Genomic DNA, 22,111 nt, shown 5'->3' on the forward strand with positions numbered 1-22,111 from the left:
AGACTTTTTTGAAGTCTTTGAATGCTTACATCCTGTACAATAAACTTTTATGGTTTCATAGAAGACATGTAATGAAATAGTGGTACTTTGGTAGAGTAATAAAGACATTGACAAACCTGGTTAGAATTTGTAGAAGAGGAAGAAAACGATAGAAAGATTGATGAAATCTAGTTCAAAATTTAGAAATAAATTTTAATAGTATATAGACACATACACATGCACTTTGAAATTAAGTTGATGTTAAGCCCAATGGAAAACCTTAAGGTTAGTTCTTGAACATTGTTTTATTTTGTGAAATCACTAGTAACAAGTCATATTTTATTGGAGTTTTATAGATTTCAAATGATCTTTTCTGTAATTCAGAGTATTGCTGAAAATCCAAAAAGTTGGTTTTGCCTCCTTTTTATGCATGATAAACTGAGGTCCAGAAAGTTAATTGACATTCATATCCAAAGTTATGCTGTTAATTAGTGGTAGATTCAAACTCAGGTTTTCCGACTCCCAAATTATTACTTTAACTTGCATTAATTTAGGGATTATCTTACAAAAGCCATTAAAATCTATATTGCTTTATTTGTAATAAAAGTGTATTTATGAATACACAGATAGGTACCTAAACATAGTATTAACCTCTATGATAGGAGTATATTTTAAATTAATTCATAAATAAGTAAACTAAGAACCTAAAATTCAACAAGGGATATAAAACAGATATGAAAATTAAAGTCCAAATAGTTCAGAACAATATGCTTATCATAACTTTGCTGAAGAATATGAAAATTTACTAAATTATGCTAACAGCCAGTTGGATCCTAGCCCTTAGAATTTCAATGGAATCCTTGACTAAACTTAAATTGTCAAAAACAGTCAAACGACATTTATATTTGTTTTAATGCTAGTCAAACTATCTCATAATAGTTTTTTAAATTTTTATTTCTAGAAACTTATTAACGTACTTTGAAACTATAGTTGTTTTTGTAAATAAGATTATGGGCCAGCACTATATTGTTTCTGCTTTGAAAGTTGAGTCAACTGTAGGAATGTGTCTCCAGGACTGATGTGCATATATCAAACATATATCAACTATATTTTTTAACAGAAATCTCAACATTACAAGTATGTGTAGAGAAGTTATTAATGCTTATAAACACAGAAAAAGGATGCAGTCAGTTTAAACCGATCATTACCATGACTATTTCATGCTTATCACATCCTTCAAAGCACGAAATAGCACTTTTTGTTTCATTTAAAAGCATCTGGGCTTATTTCCATTAAATTCAAACACAAAAGTTATGGGATTTGGCTACATATTCAGAAGGTACAGATTTAAGGCAATGACAGACTTCACTTTAGCAAGTAGTTTAGAATTCATAGCAGTTTGGAAGGCTGAGCATGACATTTTTTTTAAAGCTTCTCAATTTATTTCTGAAACTGACCGCTAGGGTAGAAACATAGGAAAAATAAATTGAAGACTACTATATTGAATTGTTACATAATAAAAAAAAATAAGCACCTAGTGAGGATAATAGAAGCCAAAGTGAGTTGAAATATGTCTTCTATGTGTGTGAAAATGACTACACTTTACTCACTTAAGATCTATATGTCTTCTTGGCTGCAACCAATATCACTTGCTTATAGAAATAATGGCCTTTGGGTATTTTATTGTAAAAATTATAAATCCAGTTTTTTGTACCATGTGAGTTCTATGTCTCTCTATGTGTTATGTAATGGAAGAAAATAATGTGCTTGTAAAATCTAGATTTCTAAATGAAACAATAAAATACCAAAGTATTGATAAATTTTGTTAAATAAGAAATGACTTTCAAATTTATTCTCACATAAATATTATGTATGCAGATTCATAAATATACAAAAGAATTTTTATAGGTGATCTTGGACTTTTCTTGGTTTTCGACTCTGAAAGACTATATTTCTAACGTACGCTACTCTAAGTAAAAAAAGAAAAAGTCTGCATCTCTAATACATGAATCTTGGTTTAATATTAATTTAGGTATAAATGCATATTACTGTATTAATTAGCAGTACAAAAAGAGGAGTTGATTAAATATGAGGCAAGATAAAAATTAGAAATAAAATTTTGATACTATCATCCTGCTTTTTATAAATCACCCTACACACCTACTTGAAGGTCCATATCCACCTAATATGAATATGTACCTCACAGGGAATCTGGATCATGACCAACGTAGTCCTATCTGAGGAATAACATCCTAAAGTGATGTCAGAGCTCTGAAAGAGGGAGTTAACTCTCTCTCTTTCATCTTCTCAGAAGGTTCTGCTGTTGGATTGACTGTTCAGGTGGAATACAGTGGATTGTCTAGTGTCTTGTAAGTGTAGCCTCCATCTTCCCTTCCAGTCCTTTCATCTATGGTTAACACTCCTCTCATTGAGCAGTTTACACTTGTAGAACAGTCACATTTTAGTTGTTAGCATAAAAAGCAACAACAACAATAAAACTTGGGTCAATGCACCACATAGTAATAACTACATGAGCACAATGATTTCCTCAATATGATATAACATGTGTTGGTTGAAAAGTAGAAATTTTTAATTATGTGTTTTGACTTCCTTGCCTAAGAAACATTTTTTCCATTCATTTGGATTCACTTTGTACTCCTAGCCAAGGTCTGAGTTCCTACTTTTTAGGGCACTACAGGGTAAATTTCTAATTAAAACAAACATTAAACGATCATAAAGCCATCTCGGATGTCTAGTTGCTTATAGCCTATTTTATTTCACAAGCAGCGGTTCTTGAATTATAGTACATATATTATTCTGTTTCAATATTCTGCTTTTCTAGCAAGAACCCAGGTGACATAAATGTTGGTCTATGAATCACAGTTTGAGTAGCAACATATTAAGCAATGTTTACGAGCAGCTGTTGCATCTGTTAGTAGACCAGTGTATAGACAGGTGTATATGCTGTGGCATGTACTATCCAGTCAAGGTAGAATTTGCTTAAGGATTAATGTCTTATTGTAAAATTGAGAAATTGATGAAGTGTGAATCCCAGTCTCAACAAAATCTTACTAGAAATTGATCAAATTAATAACTAAAGTAGGGATTAAGAGAAATGAGGTGGTTTAAATGAGCGTCCATTATAGTGTAATATAACACATCTGTGACTTTTATTTTTATGTTTTTTTTTTTTTTCTAATTTAAGTTATCAGAATAAAAATGATAGGTTGGGCTTTCTTTTTCAAAACAGTGAGTATATAAGTTATAAGAATAAAAACATATTTTTGACAAATTCTTGTGTAATTTTAGCTTCTTTATCACTAGCCTATGAACTCATCAGGGTACTTTACAGACAGATTTGATTTAGCCATTTTACTTCACCAAGTGTGTATATTGACAATTTTATTTTTACTTTTAATAACATTAGAATCCCTGCAGTTTTTAGGTGTGCATGCTTATTTATAATTAAATCAAATATTCAGAAAGTTGGAATCATTTATTAACTATCCTTTACAGCAGAGGTTAAAAAATTATGGTCCATGGGCCCAATCCAGCCTACAGCCTGCTTTTATAAATAAAGTTTTATTGGGACACAGACACACCTATTTGTTTACATATTGTCCATTTCTGATTTCCCACTATAACAACAGAATTGAATAATGGCAATAGAGACCATCTGGCCTGCAAAGCCTAAAATCTGGCCCTTTACAGGAAAGGTTTGCTAGCCTCTGCTCTAAACTCACATAAACCATTTCAAATAATAAAATTCAACCTGTCTATATGCTATTCTAAAACACTCTTCATGCATGAGAAAACTTAATCGTAGAAATAATAATATGTGTGATCGTAACTTTTTTTTTGGTGTGAAGTACTATATCATGTGAGGTACTATTAAGTGCCTATGTCAATTTGTGGTCTTTGGATAATATCTCGGTCTTATACAGCTTCAAAAAGTTCATGGAAAGATTTGTGTTATCTTTTAATTTCATTTTTCCACTAACTTTTTGAAGGACCCTCATATTTCCTTCTGATCAGGCCATGTTGTATAATTTGTGCAAAGCTAGAAGTTCCGCAGTAGAAAACAAATCCACAATGTCTGGAAACGAAGCTCTATACTAACACGGACCCCTTGAGAAACTATATGCTAACCCTAACACTTAGCACACAGTGTTGGATACATAGTGCAATTAGTACATAATGGCTATTACAGCTATATTATTTCCTCTTGTCATCAACGTCATTATGTGTTAAAAAAAAAATAAGTCCAAATTAGAGAAATTAATGGCAACTCTGTGTAAGAGAATTTTATAGAAAGCGTTAAAATAACAGTGATGTCCTGGCCCTACTCTCAGCTAGTAGAATCAGAAAACTTGGGTAGTTTTAATGTGAGCTAGGGTTTAGAATCATTAGGCTGAATTATGGCTAGTGTCCTGATTTTCACAGGTCATGCCAAACACGTTAACATTGCTCCTCTTATTTCTGGGATGCTGAGAGCAAACAGTAGCAGGAGTTAGCAGCAAAAATGTCTCAGGGACTGCCTGCTACCATTTGCGTTTGGTGGTAACATAAACAGGCAAGATAGGGACACACATTTATGGTTGCACCAAATAGAACACTAGGACGATGGTCATGTGGGTAATTCCACAGACACATTAGTTTGGCAGAATGTGTGTGAATGGGTGTTTTGTTGTTGTTGTTTGTTTGTTTGTTTCTTTTCTTTTTCTTTTTTTGTTTAACTCAACATTTAAACTAGTAGGTTTTATAGACAAATCCAGATTTTCAATTTCTTTTGAAAAACTTGCCAATACAAGATCTGCATTTCCACATGACAAGATTGTCAAGAGCTGAGTAACAGCTGCTCTCTGAGGAAGGGATATAAACTGTCTGAATTAACATGGTTCCCACCATTGTCTTTCATCTTCCTGTCATCACAGTGGAATGTCACTTGCCATTTATTATTGTCCTAGATCTACTGCCCTTGTTATAGTAGAGAAATATGATCTGTCCTATGTCTCTTTCACAAGAGGAAAGACAAAAGATAGATCCATGAGACTGCAGTTTTCAAGAAAAATGGGAGTAAAATTTATTTGTGATCAACCTCACTCCTTTACATTATTTACAGATATATATATGCATTTGAATTTGTGATCCAGTCTGGGGCAAAAATATATTCTTGGTTTTTATTACTTGCTGAGACATTTTCCAATATTTCATTGCTCTGAGATTAGAGGTTTCTCTGGATGACAAATTCAGGGAGGCTATACTCTCCAAACAGTTAAAATGGCAAATGCCAAACTTTTTAAAGACTGTGTGTGTACACACTAATTTGTAGTTAAGCATTTGAAACAAGTCTTAAAGAGTATTACAAGTCTTTATCATTTCATTCAGTCTTTACTATTATGTCACCCTTTTAATGATGTAGAAACTGAGGTTCCAAAAAAAAGTAATTTACTCAAGGTCACATTTATTACCTAAGGTAACAGAGTACTGTCGTTTAAGCCACTGCACTGCCTCTTAAACTCTAGACTGTGCTGTCTCCATCACTTGAGAGCTAAGTTATCTTATCAATTTCAAACAAAGAATTTCTTCTATCTACAAATATTCTCAAACTTAATACACTACGGTGTGGTATCAATATGTGATTTAGTCCGTTTTGTGTTGCTATAACAAAATTACCCGAGACTGGGTAATTTATAAAGAACAGAGGTTTATGAGGCTTACAATTGTGGGACAGCTGCATCTGTCATGGGCCTCAGGCTGCTTCTACTCATGGAAGAAAGCAGCAGGCAGCCAGTGGGTACAAGCAGATCACATGGCGAGAGGAAGCAAGAGAGAGAGAAGGTGCCAGGGTCCTTTTAAGCAACGAGCTCTCCCAGGAACTAATAGAGCGAGAACTCACTCGTTATTCCGCCCTCTCCCAGGGAGAGCATGAATCCATTCATGAGGGATCCGCCCCCATGACTCAATCAGTTTCCAACACTGCCACATTGGGGATCAAATGTCCACATGAGTTTTGGAGGGGACAACACATCCAAACTCCATCAATTTGCTAAAATCATAACTCCTCTTTACTCCAAATTTAAGCACTCGTGTATTTTTTTCTGAGTTAGTATTTTGCTGGTCCCCTTAAAGAAGCTGGGATAAGTTCTGAAGATTTGGGAATCATAGTCTGACTTTGAATCTCACTGATACTCTTTTCCTCTTTGAGACACTTAATATACGGCATTACGTTATCTCCATAATTACTTTGTTCTCTCTCAGACAATTTTAAAAGTAAATTCCTTGAGGACTTATTTTTATTATGTTTGTGTCTGCTGAGCCTTTCATATTATCTTTAACAGTCCTGAATTTAATCGAATATGAATCTGCTTACCAGTAGAAGCTAATTTAGGAGTGTGTGAGCTCTCTGAAGGCTATTCCACAGAGAGAAAAATATAAAGCCTCGCATCAGAGCTGGTGGTGGGAGACCACTCATTTATAAATTGGCAGGAGGCAAGACCTCCTTGTTTGCTTTGCCTCGGTTTCAATACATCTTTCCTGATTAGACATTCTATTTCCAGGACTAGTCTTTGATGGGACTATGTAAGTTTTCCAGGGATGAGATTCTAACTCAGGTTTGGACTCAGCAAAAGAATGAAAAAGGCCTATCTATTGACAATGTTTCCAGTGGAGTTCACCATACTTGCTTACTAGTTACGAAGTGAGGGGTTGTGAGTTTTAAAATTCAGTTACATATGCTTTGTAACTGCATTTCAAAATTCATCATCCCTCACTCCCTAACTGGTAAGCAAGTATGAGAAAAGGAGGAATTGGTAAAGGGCCATAAAAATCGATTACATTGTACAATGATAAATAAAAAAATAAAAATAAAAAATAAATAAAATTCAGTTACATATCATTCTTCAAACTAGAGTCCTCAGATTGCTGCATTATAATGTCTTTTTGATGGCATGTTAGCTAGCATTAGTCTTTAAACAGCAAGAAAACAAATCAAAGTTTCTAATGCAAGTGTTAAACCCGAGACATAAATAGCAAAATATCTGGGACATTTATCTCCATGTGAGGGATTTACCTTGCCCTGCAGTTATAGAAATAGCATCTAAATGCTGCTCAAAAGATCCTTAGCAAGAGTAAAGTGAAACAATTATTTGATGGGGGTCAGGGTGGGAGAAGACACTATTTGAATTATCCTCTCATCTCTAGGTCATACCCAGACTTGAAATTTTGGCTGCAGAATGTGTACACAGCATGACTTTGTGCTATGATCTCTAGCGAGCTTTTGAACGCTTGCAATCTGTCCATGAGTATCTTTTTCTGAGGCTGAGCTTTAAGAACACCTTATAAAGAGAAATAGTTGCAAGGTGGTGTCACTCTTATTTGACTCACTCCTAAGCACTTGGTATTGTAGCAGATAGGAGTCTACCTTCCAGAGAGCATGCATTCAGGGTTTGCTTTTGTAATCTGAGTTTAGATCCTTCAGGCACTCAGCATGTTGGCAATCCCCTGTAAAACGGTATCAGCGGGGGACAAAGTGAAGTAAAGAGGATTGTATTTGACAGAGCTCCTTAAATAAGTTGTTCAATTGATGGGAGAGGTAGGAAGCCTTCCCAGGGTGATTAATTCGAATGACCTAAACTAGTTGATGTGTACTTTTAAATGATTCTTGTCTCATTATTTTCCTGAGGAATAGTCAAAAGTGCATTCCAGAGAAAGAAGTATTTTGTAAAAGTTTAAACATTTAAAGCCCTATGTTGAGGAATAATTTTATCTAAAGGCAGAGATTCTCAGAATTCAGTGCATAGAATATCCAGAGTCCCATCATGGAGATTCTGTTTTTGTAGTATCTGGGTTGGAACCTGGTATTTGGGTTTTTAACAAGCCCTTCAGGTATTTGTGATGGAGATAATTCAGGGTTAGGTGATATTAAGAGAAAACTGCAAAAAATGATAGAAATGTGGTCTTCAATGGGGTTGTTCCTCCTACTTGCCTATATAGATTAACCTTTGGTTAGGCAGTTGGAGCAGATGTTACTTTGGCTAAAGAAGCAGAAGAAGCGCCGACCCCGTGGTGCACTCGGGAGAGTGCAGCGCTGGGAGTGCAGCAGCGCTCCCGCCGCGGGTTCGGATCCTATATAAGGATGGCCAGTGCACTCACTGGCTGAGCGTGGTACAGCCGGTCACAAACAAACAAATAAAAAAAGAAGCAGAAGAATATCAGCTAAGGTTCTTAGTGGAAAATGAAAGAACCAGAGCTCCCTAGTTAGAAGTTGTCCTAGAAAGTAGCCTTCAAAGTGCCAAAGAGTAATTAATGTAGTGTTTGCCTTGCCTCTGTCCATGATTTGATCTAAACATATTGTTTTCAAGCAATATAAAAATATTTTCGATGTCCTTTAAGAAATGATCTGTTAAAATGCCCTCTCAATCACACTTTGTAAGTCAAAAAAATTATTTTAATTACAAAAACCTGATTAAATAAAACCATAAATTATGCTTAGATTCAGACCTAATGGGAAATCATAGACACATATGTAATCTGTCCTTCCTACATTTTGCATTTCTGATTCTATCCAAGGTTCTTAAAAATCTGTAGTACTCTCACAGAGATTGAATTAGAATAACATGTAATACACTAAAGTTTAAGAAAGGAACACCTTCCCAATCCTATTGTATTTACCATATAGATTTTCAAGTTCTTTATATTATTAAAAATTTCAGACATTAATGACTAATATTTTTCTAGTCCTGACTCTATTGATAATTGACTTTACACCATTTTTGTAACTTTTACTTTATATTAACGTTAACAGTCCATCTGTCTGCTGTGTGTTAAACATGAGGTCTTTATGCTCAAAACTAAAAACATACCTTTGAGGAAATCCCACCTTTTTATTTATACACTAAATATAAATCTAGTTTCAATGCTGAATGATGTGTAAGGACTAATATATGAGCACATAATTTTAAAAGAAAAAACTTCAATAATTTCTGGAAAAGATATTTAATTTTTAAATATTCAGGTCATCTACATTTTTTTCTTTCTTTTGCTAAAGTTAAAAAAGCAGGTAAGAGAAGGGGAGGTGGAACTAGCATTCAAGTTAATGACTGTGATGGCTTGTGTTATTAATGGAAAATAATAATTATATATCATTATGGGGTACAATGTGAGGTTTTGGTATACGTTTACAATATAGAATGATTAAATCAAGCTAATTAGCAAATCTAACATTTCACATACTTATCATTTTTTGTGTGTGTGGTGAAAACATTTAAGTCTATTCCTTTAGCCATTTTGAATATACAATGTTATGTTTATTGTAGCATTATTCACAATAGCTAAGATATGCAAGCAACCCGGCATCCATTATCAGATAAATGAATAAAGAAAATTTGGTATATATACATAAGAAATACTAATCGACCTTTATAAAGGGGGAAATCCTGTCACTTGCAACAGCATGGCTGAATCTGGTGGACTTTATGCTAAGTGAAATAACAAGACATAGAAAGACAAATGTCACATGATCTCATTTATATGTACAATCTAAAAAAGTTGAACTCACAATAATAAAGAGTGGAATGATGCCAGAGTCTAGGGGTGGGAAATGGATGTGGAAAAGGGAAGGTTTTTGCTTGAGTTTCAATTAGACAAGAGAAATAAGCTTCAGTGAGCTACTGCAGAGAATGGTAACTATAATAAATAATAATGCATTGTGATGGCTCATGTGATGTATCAACTTGACTAGGCTATAGTCTTTAGTTATTCAATCACACATTATATGTATATTACTAAAATGTAATTTTCAGATGTAGTTAAAATCCCAAAAGACAACCTACAGACTGAAAGAAAATATTTGCAAATTATGCATCTGACAAAGGATTAATATCCAGAATATACAAATAACTCAAACAACTTAACAGTAAAAAAATCAAGTAACTCGATTAAAAAATGAGTACTGTAGATTGGATACCACCCCTCCCCCACCCCCCAAAAAAGTCATTGAAGCTTAAATCCCCACTGTAACTGTTAAGGGTGAGAAATCTTATTATGGTCATTGAAATGCGGGGCCTTGAAGAAGTGATTAAGTTGCAGGACCGTGTTGTACTGAGTGGATTAATAGTGGTGGTCAGGCATGTGGTTCTGAGGGCTTTAAGGGGAGAGTGAATGAGGAACTATCTCTCTCTCTGCTCTGCCATTTTCTGCCATGTAAGACCCCTGGGTCACTGATGCTACCATCAAAGCCTTCACCAAATGCATTCCCTAGTCTTTGGATTTCCCAGCCTCTGAAAATGTAAGCAACAAATTTTGTTTTCTTTATAAATCACCCAGTTCCATGTATTTTGATATAAGCAACAGAAATGTACTAATACAGAAAATTGGTACCAGCTTATAACAAATACCTAAAAATGTAGAAATGGCTTTAGAACTGTTGAGGAGAGGCTGGAGAAATCTGGAGGAACAGGCTAAAATGAGCCTGGATGAGGAGAGAGGGGAATATGCCTACACTGCTGGTGGGACTGTAAATTGGGGCAAATTGGTGTAAATTATGGAAAATGGTATGGAGTGTCCTCAAACAACTACAGATAGAATTGCTATACAATCCAGCAATTCCACTGCTGGGTATATACCTGAAGGAATGAAAATCATTATGTTGAAGGGATACCTGCACTCCCATGTTTATCACAATTCTATTTACAATAGCTAATAGTTGGCACCAACCTAAATGTCCATCATCAGATGACTGGTTAAAGAAAATGTGGTGTATTTACATGATGGAATACTATTCTGTCATAAAGAAGAATGAAATCCTGCCATTCTCAGCAACATAGATGAACTTAGAGAAAATTATTTTAGGTGAAATAAACCAGTGTAGTGGATTGAATTATGTTCCCCCAAACTCACTGAAGCTTGAATTGTGTCTCCAAAGTTTTGTGTATTAGAAACTTGGCCTGCACTGTGACTGTTAAGAGGCTGGGAAATCCTACTATGGTAATAGAAAGGTGGAGCCTTGAAGAGGTGATTGAATTGTAGGACCATGCAGTAGTGAAATGGTTAAAAATGGTGGTCAGGGGTGTGGTTCTGAGGGCTTTGAAAGAAACAGAGTCTATCTGTCTCTCTGTCTCTGCTTCCACCATCTTTCAATATAAGACCCCTGGGTCACTCTCACCACCACCAGATGGACTTCAGACTTCCCAGCCTCAGAAACTGTAAGCAATAAATTTTGTTTTCTTTGTAAACCACCCAGTTTCAAGTATTTTGTTGTAAGCAACGTAAATAGACTAATACAGCTAGGTACAGAAGGAAAATACTGCATGTTCACTCGTAAGTGGAAGCTAAAACATTAAACAAATGAATTTTTAAAAAAGAAAGAAAAAAAGATACAACAATCACAATAATTTCTTGAACTCTCAAAAGGAGGGAAGGGAACTGAGGCCACCAGATGTGGGAAAGGGGAAGCAGGGGTAACAAGAAATCGGTAAAAGACCACAAAAAATGATTACATAGTATAATGTTGAATATACTAATTATCCTGATTTGAGCGTCACATATCTCACACAGGTCTTCAACTCTGTACCTCACAGATAGGTACAATCAATGATGTTTCAATTAAAAAAAAAAAGCCAATAAAGTCTATGTTTGGGGGAAAAAAAAATGAAGTCCCTAGTTAGTTGACTTTTAGTGAGGGAAATTATTCTGGATAATCTGGTTGGGTCTGATTTAATAAATTGAAATGACTTGAAAGCAGGGATGTGGCTTTCCCATTGAAAGAATAAATCCCACCTGTGGATGATAAATTTGGTCTGTTCTGGGGGAATTCTGTACTATTCATGATCTTCCTTTCTGACTACCCTCCTTACTGCTTTTTTATTTGCTTAGCCAGCTTACAAAATCATATAAGGCAATTCCTTGCAATAAATTTCGTAACATAAATCTTCATATGAATAATATATACCTGTGTGTATGAGTGTGTGTGTGTGTACAAGGCAGTATTGATATCAGATTAGTAGAAAAAAAAATTTAACAAAGTTTCCGTACTATTAAACAACATAAAGTAGCTTTGCCTGGGAATAACAGGTCAAGATTAACACCTATAAATAGCACTACTTATATTTATTTTAATTCATTTGTTAACTTACATTATTATTTTTTTAATCACATTAATTTTAGGATAAATTCTTTACACATATAACACATTGTTTTAGATTTAATAATTCCATAACTGAGTAGAAAATTTAACTATTGATGTATCCTTTTCCCCAAAGAAAGCAGGGAAAGTCCTACGATATTCTACTAAAATAGTAACAGTAGAATTTGTGGTAAGGTTTATTCATTAAAATTAATTTCTGTGTCTGATTTAACCATAATCAATAATATTACCATAATGATATTATTCAGCAACCAGTTTTTGAGAAAAAGAAAAGCAAAATATTATCATGGTTAAAAATTTTAAAGGCATGAAAGTGGTGTTAGGATGATTCTTAGTATGAGATAACTACCTCGGCTGTAAAGAATGACATATTTTCTGTAATGTATAACATCATTGGAAGTAAGTGATAATACTATTCAACTTAAAATAATTTGTCAAGGAATATATTATTGTTCTGATTAGACTAATTGCATTTTCCCCTCTTGTTACTCAAAATGTGTTTTTACTATAATAGCATCCCCAAACCAGAGAAGTGTCCTTATAATATATACTAACATTTTTTCTTTTTAAGGCCCTTCTGATTTTATGTATTTATGTAGGGGTTATATTGCCACACAATGCACACAATAGAAAAAAGAGAGAGTTTGCCATCAAAAACTGATTTTGTCCCTTATTCGGGAGATTTAAGACTTCTATACTTCCTAGTAATATCTAAAATGGTCTTATAATCAGTTAACACTGATGTGCCCATCAAAATGCAGATATCCCAAGAGGAATCAAAGACGACATTTTTCAAGTCTAATGTGGCACAAAATATCGTTATTACCATAACAATCACTGCGAATGAAAGTGTTTCTGTAATACAAGCTCAGCAGAAGAGGCTTAAGTTACTGGCTGCAATGTTGCTACACAATGAAATTGCTTTGGTTTATCTACTAGCAGAATAATGTGACATTTGTTTGATAGCTAACACCTTTAGCTGGATTTAGATAAATTCTTCATAAATCAAAAACAATTCAAATATTTATAGGTCTATTAGGTAAGAAAGTGATTAAAAGGAAAAAAAAAAAAGAATGGGGCACGTGAAAAGGATACAAAGATGAAGGAATAATTCTGAAAGAGCTCCTAATGGTCAAAGCTGGAACAACACAGGCAACAAAATAAATAATGAGGGTTAAATCATAACCCAAAGAATGATATATGTGACACCACAACCTGACTAAGTGCCAAACAAACAAAGAGTGAGAGAGTGTCACAAATTGGGAGAGGCCAAGAAGACATGATAACTAAATGCAAGGTTGTATCCTGGGATCTATTTGGGAACATAAAACATTCATTATAGTAGTCCCCCCCTACCTACAGTTTCACTTTTATATAGGCTTCAGTACTATTCAAGGTTTCACGCACCCACTGGGGCTCTTGGAATTTATCCCCTTCAAATAAGGGAGTGGGGTACTACTATAGTAGGAAAATTTGTAAAACCAAACACTCTGTATTTTAGTTAATAATATTGCACTGATATTAATATCATCTTTTGATGAATGTAGTATGGTTATGCTAGATGTTAATATCAGGGAAAGCTGAGTAAAGACAGTATGGTATTTTTCTCTACTGTGTTTGTAACTCTGATGGACAATTTTATATGTGAATTTGACAAGGCCGTGGGATGCTCAAATAGATGGTTAAACATTTTTTTCTGTGTTTGTCTGTGAGAGTATTTGCAGATGAGATTAGCATTTAAACTGGTGAGCTAAGTAAGGCTGATAGCCCTCCCCAAGGTCAGTGGTCATCATCAAGTCCCTTAGGAGCCTGAATAAAACAAAAGAACAAGGCTGATTTGCTCTCTGCCTGATGGTTGAGCTGGAACATCCATCTTCTCCTGCCCTTGATACTCCTGGCTCTTAGGCCTGCCGTCCAAGACTGGAAGCTACACCATTGGCTCTCCAGCTCTGAGGCCTTTGAACTGTATTACCTGCTTTCCTAGGTCTTCAGCTTGCAGACAGCAAATGGTGATACTTCTTGGAGTACATAATTTTGTGAGCTAGTACCTTATAATAGGCCGTGTGTGTGTGTGTGTGTGTGTGTGTGTGTGTGTGTGTGTGTGTTTCTGAAGAACCCTGACTTGTACAGTAACTCTTCTGTGAATCTAGAATTATTTAAAAATAAGTGATTTCTTTTTTAAAAAAGAAACCAATCAGTTATCTGGCCAAGGTGGAACAAGCAAAACCATTATATTTATTCACCTGGATAAACTGACTGAGAGGGCAACTCTACAAATATTAGTTACAGTATTTCTAACATTTTCTCCTAATTATTGCTCTTATCAATTATATCATTGACAGTGTTTGTATTCATTTCCAAACTCATATATACTAAAATTTTAGTGAGACTATGGATATGGTAACATCTGTACAAACAACCTTGTGGGTTATTATTTTTATGTTGCTCATATATTAATATAAATTATTAAATTAGAGATGAAATCCCCTCAAATTCAGCAGAACAGTAATCCTCAAGTGTGTTCCAGAAACATTAATTCTCAGGTGTATTCCAGGAAACACTAGTTTCTTTGAGTTTTTTAAGTGTTAAGTGACCAAAAAAGTTTCTTTTCTAATTAAATTCAGAAATACTAGGTTCAACCAAGTTTAATACTTTATTTATTGAAATATTTCTCTGAACATTTATGATAGTAATGTTCATTGTGAATATCTAAAAATATAAAATGTAAAAATATTTCTGAATTTTATTTTACTTCAGAACTTTCACAACTTCTCATCAGGCTAATGCTATAGGAGGAAAACCTTTGGAAATGCTAGTATGAATTAGATCATTAACCTATTTAGTATTTTGATGTACATTGAAAAAAGTAGGTTTCTAATTGCCAAAATATAAGCACCGTGAGAAAAACTTGTCACTATAGGAAGATCTACCAGCTCAGTCCCCTAGCTTTTTAATTTATTGTTATCTTTCCCAACACATTTTTTCTTTGGGGGGGGGGTCAAGTTTCTCTCTTCAGCTTTACCTTTTTAGAGGAGCCATTCTTATCTGAGTATGGAGTGAGGCAACCAAACCTCTACAAAGAAAGGATGCTTGTAGTATCTCTGGGTCATACTTAACTATGTTTTTCTTTTTGTTTAGCTTTGGAAATTCTATTCTGCTTTCTCTACCAACCAGGGAGAATATATGATGTATTCCTGCTACCTCTTCCAGCTCTCATTTTTGTCAAAACAAACAAAACAAACAAACAAACAAACAAAAAAAACCAGTACTCTATTTCAATAATTTACATTATAATGGGTAACAAGTGTAAGTACTAAACTCAGCTAGTTCTCAATATATTAAAAAATTCTTACTCCAGACATTAGATTGAAGAGGACTTTCTTTAAAAAGAGCCAAAGTGTTTCTTTCAGTTCTCAAACTGGAAGGAGTTCTATCCGATTCCAGGCAGAGGAGCTCACTCCATCCTGTCCTCTCCCTGAATATATTGGATGAAGCAGCTATCTAAAGACATGGAGAGGTAAACTTGGTTGCAGACAGATTGGTGGAATATACCAGAATTTGAAGTACTATCCAATTGGTATTGTGTTTTATTCCTTTGGTATCTCTCAGTCTAGACTCAGAGGCAGCCCCAAACCCAGAGGTGTGCACTGGATGAGAACAGGAAGAGTCCCAGTAGAGTTGCACTCTTTCTGTTCTGAGGAGTGGGATATGATGGTGCTCTAAGAGTCAAATAGTGTGGAGACAATTCAGCAGGTGGGGATTTCCTCTTTCTTTTCTACCATTCTCTCCTGACCCAGATCCTAAGCAATCTTGCTGTGGTTGGGAGGTGAAATCAGCATGTGCTGACAGACACCAAGACACTGACGAAGGGGAGACCTCTCTATCCAAAAGAGCTGTGGCCCTAAGAGCACAGTCACATTGGCAAACAGACGTTCAGTAGAGTTGGAAAATCTAAAACCCCAACTTTCTGACCAGTTAAGCAATTACTGGAGATGTCAATATTCTTCTCTCGATAATTTAGAGAACAACTAGAGAGAAAACCATTACAAATACAGAAGTCTTTTTTTTTTTTTTTTTTTTTTTTTGTCTTTTTCGTGACCGGCACTCAGCCAGTGAGTACACCGGCCATTCCTATATAGGATCCGAACCCGCGGCGGGAGCATCGCTGCGCTCCCAGCGCCACACCACTCTCACGAGTACACCACGGGCTCGGCCCCAAATGCAGAAGTATTAAACAATACTACCAACCGTCTTGTCTTAAGACAAATTACAGAATGCTTCACTCAATAACAGCAGAATATACATTCTTTTTTAAAGCATTTGGATGATTTTCTAGGGTAGACCATATACCAATACATAAAACAAGACTAAATACATTTTAAGTAGATGGCATTTATTTATTTCTCTTGCCTAATTGCTCTGGCTAGGACTTCCAGTATTGTGTTGAATAAAAGTGGTGAGAGTGGGCATCTTTGTCTTGTTCCAGCTATTATGGGAACCAGTTCAGTTTAATGTTAGCTGTGGGTTTGTCAGATTATGGTCTTTATTGTTTTGAGATACATTCCTCCTATACCATTGTTAAGAGTTTTTATCATGAATGGACGTTGAATTTTATCAAATGCTAATTCTGTGTTGCAGAGCTAGGACTAGGTCTCACAGACCCCTCGAGCCCATTGTCCAGATTGTGTCACAAACCCTTCACACACAGGTCTATGAGGTGGGTAATAGAAAGAGGTCCTTGGAGCCGTGGATGAAGAAATAATAGGCTTTATTCAGAGCTAGGAGCAGTGGACCTAAAATGGCTTCCTAGAGAGTCCTCAAGAAGCTCGGTGCATCTGCACTGTTAGTCCTTTATGATCCAAAAAAAAAAAAAAAACCTGAGATGCACATGCACAATCACATTAGACAATAACAAAGGATACCCATGCACCCGCGCATACCCAACTCAGATGTTCAGCAAGGCTCTGAACACCTGAGGGGCCCTGACCATTTTCCTTATATTTTCCCAACATGTGTCAATGGAGATAATCATATAAATTTTGTCTTTCTGTCAGTTGATGTCATGTATCGTATTTATTGATTTACATATATTGAAACATCCTTGCATCCCTGGGATAAATCCCATTTGTTCGTGATGTATAATCTTGATGTGCTGTTGAATTCAGTTTGGTAGTATTTTATTGAGGATTTTTTGCAACTATGTTCACCAAGCCTTTAGTTTTCTTTTGTGTTGTTGTTGTTGTGTTCTTGGCTTGTTTGGTATCAAGGAATGCTGCACATAGAATACATTTAGAAGAATCCCTTCCACTTTAATTTTTTTGAAATAGTTTGAGAAGAACTAGTATTAGTTCTTATTTAAATGTTTGGTAGAACATAGCCACCTTGTCTTGAGCTTTTCTTTGTTGGAACATTATTATTACTGATACAATATTATTACTTTTTTTTGGTCTGTTCAGGTTTTTCATTTCTTTTTGTCTCAATCTTGGTAGGTCATATGTACCCAAGAGTTTATCTATTTCCTCTAGGTTTTCTAATTTGTTGGAATATAGTTGTTCATAATAGTCTGTAATAATCCTTTATTCCTGTGATAACTATTGTGATGTTTTCTTTTTTGATTTAATGTTTATTTATTTCTATCTTTTCCCCTGTTTTTCTTGATTAGTCTAGTGAATGGTTTGTCAAATTTGTTTATGACTTCAAGGAACCAACTTTTTATTTTATTTATCTTTTGTATGGATTATTTTTATTCTCAATTTTATTTCTGCTCAGATGTTTATTTATTTATTTTTTTCTTCTACTAATTTGGGGTATGATTTGTCTTGCTTTTGTGGTTTCATAAGGTGCACTGTTAAGTTGTTCATTTGAAATATTTCTTTTTTGATGTGCACATCTATTGCTGTAAAATTCCCTCTTTATAAAACTTTGCCTGTGTCCCATAAATTTTGGTATGCTGTGTTTCTATATTTGTTTCAATATTTTAAAAATTTTTCTTCTTAATTTCTTTACTGAACCATTTGTTGTTCAGGAGCATGTTGTTTAATTTCCATGTTTTTATACAGTTTATGATGTGCCTCCTATTGTTGATTTCTAGTTTTATTCCTCTGTCGTATGAAAAGATATTTGATATGACTTTTATTTTTTTAAACTTCTTGAGACTTCTTTTACAGCCTGGCTTATGGTCAGTTCTAAAAAATGATTCATGTGCTGGTAAAAAGAATGTGTATTCTTCAGCTATTGGATGAAATTTTCTGTAAATATTCATTAGGTACATTTGATCTATAGTGCAGTTTAAATATGATGTTTCTTTGTTGATTTTTGTCTAGACGATCTCTCCAATGCTGAGAATGTGGGGTTGATATCCCCAACTATTATTGTGTTGGTGTCTATCTCTCTCTTTAGATCTGATAATATTTGCTTAATTTATCTGGGTGCATTTATATTTGCAATTGTTATATTATCTTCTGAATTGATCCCTTTATCTTTATATAGTGTCCTTCTCTGTCTCTTTGTATAGTTTTTGACTTAAGATTTGTTTTATATGATAATTGTAAAACTACTCCTGCTCCCTTTTGGTTTCCGTTTGTGTAAATTATTTATTTCCATTCCTTCACTTCAGTCAATGGTATCTTTATAGGTGAAGTGAGTTTCTTGTAGGTGCATAAAGTTGGGTCTTGTTTTATTCAGCTATTCTATATCTTTTAATTGGGGCTTTTAATCCATTTACATTCCAGGTTATTACTGACAGATGAGTTCTTACTCCTTTCAATTTGTTGATTACTTTCTGGTTATTTTGTAAATGCTTTGCTCCTTTATTTTCTATTTTTGTTGATCTGCATAGTTTGGAGGTTTTCTGTAGTTATAAGATTTGATTCCTTCCAATTTCTCATTTGTGTATCTGCTTAACCAGAAAGTTTTATACTTTTGTGTGTTTTCATTATGGTAGTTATTGTCCTTTTGCTTCCAGATGTGGGATTTTCTTAAACATTTCTTCTTAAGCCAATCTAGTGGTGATGAAATCCTTTAGATTTGCTTTTCTGGGAAAAACATTATTTCTCCTTCATTTCTGAAGAATAGCTTTCCTGAGTACAGTATTCTTTGTTGGCGGATTATTCTTTCAGTGCTTTAAATATATTATTCCATTCTCCCTTGGCTTGTAAGTTTTCTGCTAAGAAATCTGCTGTTAGGCTAGTGGAGATTTCCCTATATGTGACTTGACACATTTCTCTTGCTGTTTTAAGAATTCTCTCTGTTCCTTTGACTATTGACACTTTGACTATAAAGTGCCTCAAAGAGGACATTTTTAGTTGAACCTAGTTGGGGATCTTTGAGCTGCCTGGATCTGGATGTCCATATTGCACCCAGGACTTGGAAAATTTTCAGCTATTATTTCATTAAATATGTTTTCTATAACTTTTCCTGTTTCTTCTTCTTCTGTAACTTTCATAATGTGCAAATTTGCTTGTACAGTAGTGTCCCATAAGTCTTGTAGGATTTTAAAAAATTGTTCTTTTTCTTTTTCTTTTCTTTTTTTTTTTTTTTTTTGTAATGTTTGGCTGGGTTTTCCAAAAGACTTGTCTTCAAGTTTATAAATCTTTTCTTCTACTTGATCTAGACCATTGTTGAAGTTTTTTATTGTATATTTTATTTTTCTTCTTAAATTCTTCGGTTCCAATATTTCTGTTTTTTCAGTGATATATATATATATAAAATCTTGATTGAATTTCTCATTCAAATTGTAAATTGCTTTTCAAAGTTTGTTGAATTATTTGTCTCTATTTGCTTGTATGCCAATGAAGTCTCTTAACATTATTATTCTGAATTCCTTTTCAGGGATTTCATCAGTATCCTTTTCTTTGGAGTCTGTGTCTGGACACTTACTGTGGTCTTTTGGGTATGTCATATTTTCTTGCCTTTTCATGTTTGTTGTGCTCCTACATTGCTATCTGCACATCTAGTGTAATGGTTGTTTTTTTCTACTTTTGGGTAGTATCTTTCATAGGAATAAACTTTTTCTTGTACGTGGGTTCTAGGTTGTCAATTGGGTATGGTATGTGGGCTTTGGTTCTGGGTGGGCTCAGGTACATGGTCTCTGTGCCACTCCCTCAGCTGTAATCCTTACCAGCTATACCCATGATTGCCTCAGTTGCATGGGCTGTGGTGGTTTATCATGGTGGTGGCATGGTTTTGCTGTGACCAATGTTTCTTCACTGGTTTTCAGGTTTGGTGTTTTTGAGTGTAACAGTCTAATCAGCTGTGCATCAATGTCTCCCAATAAATGTGGCCACCATTGGGTTCCTGTCAGGGTCAGGCTCAGGCACCAAGGGCCAGCCTGCCATGTGGTGGTGGTTCCCAAAGGGTAGGGTCACTACTGGGGCAGGTGAAATGGGCATACATGAACATGAAAAGCTGGCCTACTGTGTGGCAAAGTATCTTCAATTTTAATAGTAAAAAAATGGAAACAATCCAAATGTCCATCATCTGGTCAAAGTATAAATAAATTGCAGTCTATCTGTAGAATAAAATGCTATTCATTAGCAGAGAAGAACAAAATATTAATACACAAAACAACATAGATTACACTGAATGCACAAAGCTGGAAGAATTTGCATACTGTGTAATTCCATTTATGTAAAATTCTAGAAAGTACAAGTTATTTTATAGTTACAGAAAATGATTAATTGTTGCCTAGGATGGAAATGTGTATGGAAGGTTGAGAAAGATGTATTACATAGAGGTACTTTTGGGGGTGTTGAAAACATTAATTATTTTGATCATAGTAATGGTTTTATGATGCATTCATATAAAAAATTTATCAAATTGTCTACTATAAATAAATGCACCTTATTGCATATCAATCATCTTAAATAAAGCTATTAAACACAGAATTAACTGATCTATTTAAGAAATCAGTCTCTATCATCTTCAGTGTCAGTAACTAGGCAATATTGACCTATTAATGATATTTAGAATACATTTTCTGACATCCAGTTCAGCAAGTCAAATATTTGAAAAGATAATCATGCAATTTTAGGTAAAGTAATGCAGAAAGGGAAAAATGATGGATTCAGCCATTTTTGTCCACAACACTTTCAAGAATGCCCTCTAGTCAAAAAGTAAGAGCTCTCAGTTGGGGTTGTTTGCTTCAGGGATTTTTGAACTTAAAAATGTACTGAATTCATTGCTTTATTCAAGTTTCACTGCAAATTAGACCTCAATAAAATTATTTTGTGCACTTTTATCAGTTTTATGTACTATTTACATATGGGCTGATTTCTGTTGTGCTTGTAATATGTAGAGGTCATCAGAATCAGAGAGAAATGATATAATGATAATCCCATTTCAGAGAGCTATTCTGATAAAGCACAAGTTTGAGCTTTGTAGGCACTTTTGACCCTCTTAATAATAATAGTTAACATTTATTGAATGCTTAATATGCACATTATATTCTTATTAAATCTTCCCTACAACCTCTTGAGGTCTGTGCTATAAATAATCTCACTTTACAGGTGAGGACACAGAAGTTTAAAGAGGTTCATCAGCTTGCTCAGGGGAGTAAGTAAGAAAGAAAATTTTCAACCCGGGTGTGTCTAAGTGCAGAACTGAGCTCCATCTTGCTAAATTTTTTGTCTCCATCTTAATCATAGGAAAATAATTATTAGATATCAAGGTGAAAATAATAAATTATTTATTGGGTGAAAATTGTAGATGTTCTTTGTGAAAATTCTCTCATCATATGATTGATTTCATTCAATCACCTCTTCATTTCTGTATACCTGCAATAAGCAAGGCACAATTTCATAGGTTTATACTATTTGATTGATTCCATACAATTTTGGAGATAATAAGGCTCTAGTCAAGGTCATTACAACCTATATAGAATAATTTATCTCTTGCTTCATTGCCTTCTAGATTTCATGACAAAGGAAAACTTACAATTTGAGGGTAAAGAATAAGTAACTGTGAACAGAATCAGCTACCATTTTTTAA

Source organism: Cynocephalus volans, chromosome 5 (assembly GCF_027409185.1).
Source record: "Cynocephalus volans isolate mCynVol1 chromosome 5, mCynVol1.pri, whole genome shotgun sequence".
NCBI classification, from domain to species: domain Eukaryota; kingdom Metazoa; phylum Chordata; class Mammalia; order Dermoptera; family Cynocephalidae; genus Cynocephalus; species Cynocephalus volans.